Here is a 13,343-nt window from a genome sequence, read left to right as displayed (position 1 = left end):
CTTCCCAAATCTTTAAGCACTCTTTTCCAACAGTATATAGTATTCACAGACAAGAAATGAAGGTGAGATTGTTTTTAGATAAATTTAGCTTGGGAATAAGGAAAATATGACCTCATAGAGGCAATCTCCGGACAAGCTGAAGATAGTAAATGATATGGGAATTGGGAAACCTATTGCCATGGATTCTTCCTTTACATAGAGGCCTTGTAAAGTACATTCTGGTTCATACTCCTAACAAAAACGTGAAACAGAAATCTACTTTTCCATCCCAACTGGGTTTCCTCCAAACACGCTGCCTTCTCCCTAATGAGTTGGAATCGTGTGCACCATAAAGCAGCACAATGCATCCTGAAATGCTGACATTTCATTTTTAATTGAAATCAAACAGAAATAGTTCCACTGGGGAACAAGAGAGTAAGCTGGCTTTTGATAGAAATTAATAGGGGAGAGGCTGAAAATATTTCTCTCCATCACAAACTAGTCCACTGTCAAAGACTGCCAGTCCTTATGCCTGGGATTATCCCCAGGATTACATTTGGTGTAAAGAACATGTCTTATGAAGGTAAAATAAGAAATCATATTTAGATGGACATATTTGAGAAATGAAAAACACTTGTTTTTTTTTAAAAAACACACATGAATATAAAGTTCAAGGAAAAACTGTTTAAGTATGAAAACAAATGATAACAAGTGTAAAAGAGTTCCTATCATCAACAAAAATATCTGCAAAATAAATCAGAAAATACATGCTTTGGGAGGTAAGATAAACTTATATTACTGGGGATAATTTCCACATACCAGTGAAGCAAATTTCTTTAAAAATAGGTTCCTAGCAATACCTATGGCAGTAGTAACTGTAGGAGTTGTAGTTTGAGTAGTAACAATAATATTGTTACATTGACATTTTTATATTGGTATATGGATTATAAAATATTTTTATAAGAATTTTTCATGTTTGACTCTCCAAAAAGTATTATGAAAACTAGCTTTCAGAAGACAATATTTTATCCTTCAAAACAAAAAACAGACTTCAAAGATAAAAAATGATCGTTTTAATGAAAACATTTATCTTTACGGTCAAATTTTCTAGAAATCATCTGTGGTATTTTGTACAAAATGTTGGCTTTCCTGTATGAGTCACTTCAAGACATTATTAAGTGAGAACTGGATAAATAAGAGGAGATGTTTGACACTGAGGGGTTCATAGGCCAGTGTTGCAGACAGGTACTTAAAGAGATAAATGACACTATGATATGATACCTGCTATAACGGAGATAGGAACAAAGTACTTTGAGAGCACAGAGGAGCAAGGAAATAATTCTGCCTGGGGGAATCCAAGAAGGCCTCGCTGAGCAGGATACAACTGAGCTAGTAATTATCAATGATGAGGAGTTCACAGGGTGAAGAGTGGCAAGAGAGCATCAAAGGCAATAGAAACTCCATAGACAGTCAATGCAGGACATAAAAAAGGTCATTACGTTTGCTGCCTCTTGAGTGCAAGGAATACCAGAAGATGAGGCTAGAAACATGGTGGGGAGTAGATAAGGGGTCTGCAAATTACAGCTCACAAGACCCAAGAGCTAAGAATAGTTTTCATATTTTTCAATGGTACAAAAAAAAATCAAAGAGAAAGTAATACCTCATGGCAAGTGACCAATATATGAAATTCTGATTTCACTGCGTATAAATAAAGTTTTATTGGAAGACAGGTATGTTCAGCCATTTGTGTATTGTCTCTGGCCACTATCATAACTACAATCCAGAGTTGAGTATTTTGACAGAGACTGTGTGGCCTGCAAAGCCCAGACAAAGTCTGGTAACCTCTGAACAAGATAACTTGGGCTTTGTACAGAGTCAGATAAATAAAATGGGCACTCTCGGGAGAGCTGTTGGGAGGAGGGATGTGGAGGTCCTCAGCATAAAGGTAATAGAAGCCATGGGTCCAGGTGAGACGGCCTAGCATAAAATCTGTGGAATTCTGACCACTTTAGGGGAGACGGACGAGCGAGAAGGTTCTGGAGAAGAGAATGAAGAGCACACCGAGAAAGTGTTTCACATATGTTGGTTGCCCAAGTGTGACAGATGACCTCCCAAGTATCTCTTTGTTCCATTCTCATTGTCAGTGCCTTTGCTTCGCATCTAGGTTACTGTTATATGATCTTATTCTCCTGCCCATAGGCTAACCCAACACAATTGTCCATATTGATGCCAAAGTGGTCTTTTCAAAAACTGATGCCAGTGACATTTCTAAAATATTTATTCATATTTAAACATACTTAATCAGGGATCCCTGGGTGGCGCAGCGGTTTGGCGCCTGCCTTTGGCCCAGGGTGCGATCCTGGAGACCCGGGATCGAATCCCACGTCGGGCTCCCGGTGCATGGAGCCTGCTTCTCCCTCTGTCTGTGTCTCTGCCTCTCTCTCTCTCTCTGTGTGACTATCATAAATAAAAAATAAAGAAAAAAATTAAAAAAAAATTTTAAAAAAAAACATACTTAATCAAAGCAATCCAGTGTTTAAAGTTTATCAGAGACTTTATTCACTTATTTGGTATATATAATTTATTTATTGATGCATAACAACTGAACCTAAAACTTAGCAGCTTAAAGTAGCAAACTTAACTTGTAGCAAAACCTACTACTTGATGCCAATCTGTCACTTTCTGTGGCTCAGGAATCTGGCCATAGCTTTTCTGGATTCCTCAGTCTCAGGGTCTCATACGAAGCTGTAGAAGTGTCAGCATAAGCTGAAATCATCTCAAGGATCAATCGAGGAAAAGCTCACTAACATGGCTGTTGTCAGGCCTCGGGTCCTCAGTGGTTGTTGCTGGAGGCATTAGTCTTTGAACTCTACATAGGGCTGATCACAACATGGCACCTTGCTTCCCCCAGAGCAAGATATCTGAGAGAGAGAGGAGAGAGAAAGAGAGAAGGAAAGAAGAAAGATGGGGTGGGTGGTTCTATGACCAGTGGATTCCATGTACTTGAGCTCACTGCCCTACTTTCTTTGTTATGAAATAAGTTCCTTGGAGAGAAGTATCATTATATGGAATATGGTGAATAAGAGGTTTTATTTTCAGATGATGGTGTCAGCAAAAGCATTATAGGAAGGCAAGGGATCTCCACATCCAGTGAAGTCAAATTATTGCTACTCCCTGATGGAAGGAATTAAATGTTATCAACGTGTTTCTAGGTAGCTAGAGTAATGGTGCTGTACCAAAAGCTCAATATTGGCCTCTTTTATGGGCAGATTAGGCACTCAGGAGTGTTAGAAACCAAGTCATCCTTGCTTAAGGGAAGATGAGCTCATGCACAGTTTTTCCCAGTGCCACCATGGATTCTTCATGCATAGGCCCATTGATCAAGCACTAGAATAACAGAGGCTGATTGACATCCATAGAATGTATTATATTGTCCTCCGACACCTGAGAGACTCCCCTATAGAGGATGTCCCTTGGTGAGCTTTTGCATGTGACACAAATTACCTTCGCATCTGTGCTCATTCTGAAAAACCACCCACACTTCTCTTTTTCAAGACCTACTACTTGTCACCGGTCTTCAGTCCTGTTCTTTCGAAGTCCCTGACTTACACCCATCAAACTGTTACCTGCTGACTATGAATTAATATATAACCATCCTTCTAGACAGCTATTAGTGCAAACAAGTGGACTACTTGAAGTTCCAGCCACCTGAAGAATTTTTCTCGCATCATTATCTTTCAAAAATATTCCAGATTGTACTGTAATGCTACAGCAGTATACTTCTGGTATACTGACAGAAGTGCCAACATATCATGTAGAACCATGTTTTTATGAACTAAATCGTGTCCTCCCAAAAATTCATATGCTGAAGCCCTAACCCTCAATATGACCGCATTTGGAGATAGACATACAGAGAAGTAATAAAAGTTAAACAAAGTCATATGGATGGGACTAGTGTCCCTATACCTGATAGGACTAGTGTCCTTATAAGGGGATATTGGTCAAAATTATTCCAGATAAACAGAATCAATATAAAGAGATGTATTATAAGAAATTGTCTCATGTGCTATGGAATCTAAGAAGTCCCAAGATCTGCAGTCAGCAAGCTAGAAACTGAAGACCCAGGAGGGCTGATGGTATAGTTCTAGTCTGAGTCTGAAGGCCTGAGAACCAGGAGAGTCAGTTCTCTAAGTTCTAGTCCGAAAGCCAGAAGTTTTGAAACCCAAGAGAAGCTGCCTTTTCAGTGTGAGAAGAAATCAGGTGAAAGATCCCAGCTCAAGGCAGTCAGGCAGGAGGTGATGCCTCTCACTGGGAGGGCAATCTACTTCATTCAGTCTGTGGATTCAAATGCTAATCTCATCCAGAAACACCCTCACAGAAACACCTGGAATAATGTTTGATGAAATACCTTGGGCACCCCCACCCCATGGCCCAGTCAAGTTGACACATAAAATTAACTATCACAAAAGAAAAGATACTAGACATCTCTGTCTCTGTCTCTATCTCTGCACATGCACAGAAGAAAGGTCATGTAAGGATACCGTGAGAAAGCAGCTGTCTACAAGCCAGGAATAGAGGCCTTACCAGACACCAACCCTAATGGAGCTTTGATCTTGGACTTCTGGCCTCCAGAACTGTGAGAAAATACACATCTGTTCCCTAAACCACACAATCTACGGTATTCTGTTACAGCAGCTCGAGCAGACTAATACACATGTCAATCAGGCCCAAGATTTTTAGTCCTCAGTCAACTTATTATAAGAAAGTCCCCAGTGAGGCTATATTGATGAATTGAGGAAATGAGGTAATGCAGCATCAGTAGGAGTTAGAGAAGTCTGTGCCACTGGCTCATTAAACTCACTCGAGCTTCCAGAGCTTGCTGGAGATAGTGTCTTCTGGCAACATTTCTGTAGGATGATGGATTGTTAGCGTACACACCCAGTATTAAGCCATCCCTGTTGGGTCAGACAGCACTCAGTTCATGCTGGCCAGGTCATACAATACTGCAGAGTCATTCAGTGGCTCACGGTTAATGGTGGCTCTACCCAGCTCCAGTCACAAGCCAAGAGCTATATTTCAAAAGGAGAATAGTTGTGGGCACAAGAAAGTTTAGGGGTTCTAAGGGTACCTGGGTGGCTCAGGCAGTTAAGCACCCAACTCTTGATCTCCACTCAGGTCGTAGATCTCAGGGGAATCTAGCTCCGTGTTGGGTTCAATACACAGTCGGCCTGGGATTCTCTCTCTTTCCTCTCCTGCTCCACCCCAGCTCGCATGCTCTATAAATAAATAAATAAATAAATAAATAAATAAATAAATAAATAAATAAATTCTTTTTAAAAAAATAGAAGAAGGGGTTTAGGGTTCTAAAATCAGATTGTGAAAAAAAAAAAAAAAAAAAAAAAAAAAAAAAAAAGGGATCCCTGTTTGGCGCAGCGGTTTGGCGCCTGCCTTTGGCCCAGGGCGTGATCCTGGGGACCCGGGATCGAATCCCACGTCGGGCTCCCAGTGCATGGAGCCTGCTTCTCCCTCTGCCTGTGTCTCTGCCTCTCTCTCTGTGACTATCATAAATAAATAAAAATTAATAAAAAAAAAAAAAAAAAAAATAAAATCAGATTGTGGTGATGGTTGCACAATCCTGTGAATATACTGGAAAACCCTGAACACTTTAACATGTGAATTTTTGTGGTATATGAATTATATTTAAAAAAATGAATAATCATGTATCATCTATCCCCCAGCTCCCCCAAAATGCATTGGGTTTAGGGGTCCACATAGTAATTCCCTTAGGGGAGCTTACTAGAGGCTCCTTATAGCATCCCTTCCTGCCATGCATCACTGAGTATCCTTGAACTGCTGGGTCATAATGGAACCAAGAGCCAGAGCAATCTGCTGTAGTCGGACCTTCTGAAAGTCTCAGGCCCACAGAGATGGAAACCCTGACTCTGCAGTGCTGCCTGGAGATACTGATGCCTCAGGACATCTGAAGACACACTCCATACAGCTAGGACCCAGCCTCTGAGGTGGACCACTGCCCAACTGGTGCCAATATCACTGAATGGGTACAATGAAGCTAGTTCTGAGAATGTTAACAAATAGCTGGAGACTGGAGTCAACCATCCCTGCCTGAGTGAAGAGCCTTGGTGAAGTATCACTGACAAGAAGAATAAGGAAACAGGGAAGAGTAAATCCCTTCTGCCCAACTCCAGCCTTCTGGCTTCCTCACACAGACCCTAGTGACAAGAACCAAGAAGGGAACCAGCAAACAAGGAAGAAAAGCGGTTTCGAGAATCCAGACTCTAGCATCACTGAGCAGAAGAGAGAATGCTTCCCTATTTCTCCCTTTAGACCCTAAGTCCCCTGAGGATTGTGACTACGCCTTCTTTATCTGTGTAAGGTACTTAGAGCAGTGTCTGACAAAATGTATTGAGTAATGAATGATGTAAGAAAGAAAGGAGCAAGGGAAGGAAGGAAGAAGTGGAAAGAAGGAGGTATTTAAGGGTATGAAGAACCTCAGGGTGGACAAGTCAGATAGATACAGAGGAGAGGTCAGAATCACCCAGCATGAAGTCAGTGGTAACACCACCAAGCAGGAAGGAAGTAGATAAGGGGATTGTGGAGGGAGAGACTCTTCCAAGGAGGTGGGCGGTAAATGGAAGGAAGGCCATAAGAACATAGCTAGAGAAGAGTGCTGTGTGACAGAAAAATTGGTTTGCTTGCTTTTTTCCGGAACACAGAAACTTGTACAGGTTTATAAGTTGAGTGAAACAAGAGGAGGAAAATTTGAACTTGTGGAAGGAAGGAGGGATAAGTAACGAATGGATATAGCTGTTTTCTTTTTTTTTTTTCCTTTTTTTTTTTTGAGTCTTTCCAACACTTCTATTTGGAGACCTTGAATGACTTCCTGGGGTACCTCAGCTACAGGTTATATGTTCCTTAGATTTGATAATATGGGGTATATTTTAAGGACTGACGCCAGATGCCATGATTCTCCAAAAGCACTTAGGTCCGTACTGACTTCTTGGGGGCCACCAGACACTTAGGGGGATGCCCAGTGGGAAGAATGCAGCTGTGCATTCTTTTTAGCAAGATAATTTTCCGAGATGAATAAATAATCTGACCTATGGAAAAGACTATTGGTCCTTCATAGAGGTTTCTTCATATACAATAACCTCTAAAAATTTGCCCAGAGAATCTTAAGGAAAATTGAGAGTGCTAGTTAACTGAAAAAAATTATAAAATGAATGACAAAACAAGCATCGATAAACAAAAAACACTTTATTCCTTTCTCTATCTGATACTCCATTAAAATTTCACCAAATTAATATCGAAGTTACCTCATGAAAGCAATTTAATGAATCCTTTGGATAATTCTAATAATAATAAGAAATCGATTAACACAGTCTCAAATTTGCCACAATTAAAGGGAAACTCTTTTTTGAATTGGGCTGTTTCTCCCTAAAGAATTATCTTCTTATAACGAAGGATATTGCAATATGCTCTAAATAGATGTTTAAAATCTCTCTCATAAGTTCTGGAAATCTCTCTCATTGAGATAGTCCCAGCTTGACAGCCCTGCAATAACCATTAAATATTAAAATAACATTAAAGAGCAACTGCTCAGCTCATGGATTTAGCTGCAAAACTCCGTTTCACACTAATGGGACTCACATGGCTAAATCCCCATGTGCTGTACTGAAAATTTACCCCCAAGGATCCAAGGATCAGACACAGTCAAGAAAATGGTAAATCCACTTTCAAAAAAATAATCGATTCACCACCAAACAAATTATTATTATTCTTGAGATTTCAATCACATAATCATCCTAAAAATCAGATTGTCTAGGATTTAACAGCATCCAATTTGGCATTCACATAATATACATTTGTGATGTAATAAAATTCATACTTCTATTGCAAGATAATTTGGATGTTGTAAAGATATTTATAAAGTTATAAAAACTGTCTCATTCACAAAGATCGCCTAAAGCCAAAATCTAATTCTAAATATTTTTTATGAGCACTATTTCTATAGACACTATCACCATAATGCTTAAGCTTAAGAACTACTTTTTGTTGTTGTTCATATATGTTTAAAGTAAAAGGAGAGAAAAAGGTAGAGTAAATAACCAACAGTGTTAATATTTAAAGTGATATGGAATGCTTAATTTTTCTGAAAGTATCATTTTAAGAAATTATGGGAATTTTTACTCTGTTGTACTATGCTACATTAATAACTATCCATGTTGACTATCCTAGAAGCTGCTAACAAACTATTGAAAAGACACCATGTTCAATAGAATGTACTACAGAGTAAATTTTAGCTTACCCAAAATTTAGCTTAGCTGAATATCAAACTAAGATCCATCAGTTGAATTCCCAAAGTCACAAATTTATCAATGAAGATGGACTTGGGAATCTCTTAAATCTGCCAGTGCATGATTTTCTTTTGTGACAGCTAATCTGGTTTATACTGAGTCTGGTGAGATTTTCCCATTTCCTCACTTTCATCCTCACCCCAACACACACGCACACACACACAGAGAATCATAATTATAAAAAGGAGAAAGAAATTTTAAAATCTTACATAGGACTATGGTATAGTGGGCCTGTAATATTTTGTGAAATTTCTATTTGTGAGTGTCCACGTATTTACCAGAATTGAGAGAAGCCTAGAGAATGAGAACAAGGGGAAGCATTGTTTTGTGGAGAAAGCATCTGGATGGAAAATCTGGAGAATCAGTTCCATTACTACCAACTCTACGATCTTGGACAGATTACTTCATATCTCCAAATTGCACTTTACATCATTGAAGAACATGAATATTGGTGGATATTAGATAAAATGGTCATGAAGTGCACATCCACCTCTGATACTGGATGCTATTAACTAAAATACCACTATTACAACAAACCAAACAAAGTAGTTACTCTTCAGTCTTCAGAGAAGAAAATAAGAGAGAGAGAGTGTGTGTGTGTGTGTGTGTGTGTGTGCGTGTGTGTGTGCATGCATGTGTGATAAAGGGTCAAGGCAGGCAGTAAAGTAAATGTGGATCATTTTGCAAATTCAATAGTAGTACAAGAACTGGGAGTTATCTTTAAAGATTAAAGATTTCCTAATCTTTTGTTGAACACTTCTATGTGTCAGATATGAAGCTAACAGCACTACAGATACTGTCTCATTTAATCCTCACTACGAATCCTGTAAGGATTCACTACAACTATCTCCATATTCTAGATGAGAAAACAAGGTCCTAGAGAGTCTCCAGTCCCATAGCTATTGTTACTAATGAAAAACCGTAAAATAGAGACTGAGTCACATCACTGGAAGAGTCATCTTACAGAGTCAACATTATAGAGGAAGATACCCTGAATTCTTTGTTTTTGTAGTTCTTGTTGTTGTTTTAAAGATTTTATTTATTGGGACGCCTGAGTGGCTCAGTGGTTGAATGTCTTTGGGCATGATGCTGGAGTTCCAGGATGGAGTCCCACATTGGGCTCCCTGTGGGGAGCCTGCTTCTTCCTCTCCCTGGGTCTCTGCCTCTCTCCCTGTGTCATTAACAAATAAATAAATGTTTTTAAAATTATTTATTTATTTATTTATTTGAGAAAGAGAGAGAGCACAAGTAGGGGCTGGGGCAGGGAGAGTAGATGCTCCCCGCTGAGCAGGGAGCATGATCCAGGGCTCAATCCCAGGACACTGGGGTGATAACCTGAGCCTAAGGTTGACACCCAACTGACTGAGCCACCTGGGCGTCCTCAGCAGGTTCTCTGAGTTGAGAATAATTGAAACTCTGGGAAGAATAAGGCGACTTTAATTGAAAAGACAGAGGACCAGATAGAAATCCAGAGAACTGCAGAAGGACATACTTGAATATTAATCAAAGTACTGATTAGCAGATGATGTGATGGATCTACCTGAAGCCCAGGAAAGAACAACCTGAAAAAATTAGAGAGAACATTACTCAGTGCTCACACTGGGCTGGGAATAGTGCCCATAATCAAAAGGAAATCTTCTTGACATTGGTCTTGGCAATGATTTCTTGGATATGATACCAAAGCACAAACAAAAAAAGCAAAAATAGACAAGTGGGACTACATCAAACTGAAAAGCTTTTGCATAGCAAAAGAAACAACAGAGTGAAAGGATAACCGATGGGAGAGAGAAAATATTTGCAAACCATATTTCTGATCAAGTGTTGATAATCAAAATATGTAAGGAACCTGGAACTCAATAGCAAAAAAAACTAAAAAACAAAAAAACAAAAACAAAAACAAAAACAAAAAAACACCAAAAAAAAAAAAGCTGATTGAAAAATAGACGAAGGACTTGAATAGACGTTTCTCCAAAGACATACAAACGGCCAACAGATATATGAAAAGATGCCCAACATGACAAATCATCGGAGAAATCCAAATCAAAACCATAATAAAGTAGCAACACAAACCTGTTAGGATTGCTATTATTAAAAAAAATGATAACAAGTTTTGTCAAGGATGTGGAAAAATCGGAACCCTTGTACCCTGTTGGTTGGAATATAAAATGGTGCAGCTTCTATGGGAAACAGTTTGGTGGTTCTTCAAAAAATTAAAAATAGGACTACCATATGATCCAGCAATCCCAATTCTGGGTATATATCCAAAAGAATTGAAATTAGGGTCTTGAAGTGATATGTTCATTCTCATGTTCACTGCTGCATTTTTCACAATAGCCAAGGCATGGAAACAAATTAAATGTCCACCGACAGATGAATGGATCAAGAAAATGTGGTGTAATACACACAATGGAATATTATTCAGCCTTTAAAAAGACAGAGATCCTGCCGTACGCGACAATATGGATAAACCCAGAGGACATCGTGCTAAGTGAAATGAACCAATCACAGAAAAACAAATGCTGCATGAGGTATTTTAAATAGCCAAACTTACAGAAACAGACAGTAAAATAATGGTTGCCATGGGGAGTTGTTGTTCAATGGGTATAAAATTTCAATTACGCAAGATGAATACATTCAAGAGATGTGCTGTATAATATTATGACTATAATTAGCAATACTGTGTTGTGCACTTAGGATTTTGTTGAGGGTCTCAGGATAAGTGTTCTCACCACAATTTCATACAAGGAAGAAAACCAAAGACCAATATTCCCCGTGAACACGGATTAGAAACTAAAACTGGAAACTAAAGTCCAATTCATTAAATACAACAATATCTAAAAAGGATAATATATCATGACAGAGTGGGGTTCCTCTCAGAAATTCAGGCCGGTTTAACATTTGCAAATCGATTCATAGAAGTCACCACTATTAAAACAAAATAATCTTAAACTCAGGTAATGGTGAACAGGACCAACCTTCGTTGTCAGTTTAAACCCTCAGCAAACTAGGAATAAAAGGGAATTTCCACAATCCCAAGGCGGATAATCGTTCTTAAAATAAAAGAGGCTACCAGTGACGTCACAGTTCATGATAAAAGATCAAGCACTGTCCCTCTGACATCAAGGAAGAGGGTAAAAGTATCGGTTTTACCGTTTCTACTGGACATTACGTTTAAGGTCACGCTCAGGCCAAGAAGGCAAGAAAGGCACCAAGACTGAAAATGCAGGGACGCCCGGGGGCTCCGACGCCGAGCGTCTGCCTCGGGCCGGGGCGGGACCCCGGGGTCCGGGATCGAGTCCCGCGCGGGGCCCCTGCGGGGAGCCCGCCTCTCCCTGTGTCTCTGTGTGTCTCTCATGCATAAATAAATAAAATCTGCTTTAAAAACTTGAAAGTGGAGTAAAAGTGTGTCTGTCCACGGTGGCCACGTCCGTGAACGTGGAGGGACCGACCGTGGCTCGGGGGTCCCCGCGCATCCCCGGCCCCCAGGTGCCGCCGCCCCCCAGGCCTCGGGCTCCCGCGGAGAGAGGCAGGGTGGGGGCGGGGTGGGGGGGTGGGGGGTGAGGTGGGGGGGTGGGGGGTGGGGTGGGGGTGGGGGGTGAGGTGGGGGGGTGGGTGGGTGAGGTGGGGGCGGCAGCCCCGGCCGCCCTCGCATGAACGTATTTTCTGCACACCATCAAGGACAGATTTTAACAAGTGTTTTTGTCAGTACTTGGCATATAGACCCGTCGAATGTACTTTCCTTGATGCAAGTTCTATGCATTCATTTCCAAAATATTTGGTCAGTGCCTGTTACAGTCTGGGCGATGTTCTAGGTGCTACCAGGTGAAGAAACAGACAAATCCTGCCTTCACCAAGCATATAGTGCTTAGCAGGGCTATAGGAATAAATAACTAAATAAGCAAACAAGTAAAACAGAGGGTACTGAAGATAGTGATGTGTTGTTAAGAAAAAAGAAAGCAAACAAGGGATGAACATAGAAGTATTTTATAATTTTTGAAGGCTTCATTTATTTGAGAGAGAAAAAATAAGTGAGAGAGAAAAAGAGAGCGCGGGAGCAGGGAAGGGGAGAGGGAGAAGCAGCCTCCCTGCTGAGCAGAGAGCCCAATGTGGGGCTCTGATCCCAGGAGTGTGGAACCATGACCTGAGCCAAAGGCAGATGCTTCATGGACGGAGCCACCCAGGCACCCCTAGCATAGAAGTTTGAGTATCAAACAGAGTGATTAGGGAAGCCTCCCCGCAAAGAGGACACAAGGCTGATGGAGGTAAGGGAGGGAGTCTGCAGATATCTGGGGGAAAGTGCTCTAAGTAGAGTAAACCTCAAGTGCAAAGGCCCTGAGACACATGCCTGATACACTGGAAGGAAAAGCCAGGAGGTTAGAGTGGCTGCAACAGAATGAGTAAGGCAATTTCACAGGTAATCTCTGTCTTCAAGGTTAGTTCATGTCCATGACATATTACTCTTGCCTGTTTCTGAGAGTATTTGAAAAGTTCAAAATCTTAATCATTTGCTTATAGCTCTGGAGTTCACAGCTGGAACTTTCTTCGGTACCACTTACAAGTCACACACAAGCCATACGTACGTTCGTCGTGGCAACTCTGAACCTGCCTTCCAGCCCTCAAAGTTTGACAACTCCTGGAGGGCAGAGCTTTACTCCGAATCCATCAAGACCTCACGTACACCTTTAGAAAGCAAGTACTCAGTGTATGTTTGATGAATGACACTTCTAGACTATTGGCTCGAAGAATGTCATGAAAATGCTCTGGAGATGTCTCTGGCTTCTCTTCAATATGAGTGTGGGTTTTCCCTGTGGCAGTGGTATCTTTGTTCTAAACAAGGCTGACTTAAAAAATAAATAAATAAATAAATAAATAAACAAACAAATAAATAAACAAGGCTGACTATTGACATAGTTTATACTGAGCATGGCAGTCTTGCAACTTTTTGTTGGCATTTATATACATTAATGTCCACACCTCCTACTTCCCAAT

Source organism: Nyctereutes procyonoides, unplaced genomic scaffold (genome assembly GCF_905146905.1).
Source record: "Nyctereutes procyonoides isolate TBG_1078 unplaced genomic scaffold, NYPRO_anot_genome, whole genome shotgun sequence".
Lineage (NCBI taxonomy): Eukaryota > Metazoa > Chordata > Mammalia > Carnivora > Canidae > Nyctereutes > Nyctereutes procyonoides.
The sequence above is the reverse complement of the archived record's forward strand: the minus strand, read 5'-3'. Positions refer to the sequence as shown.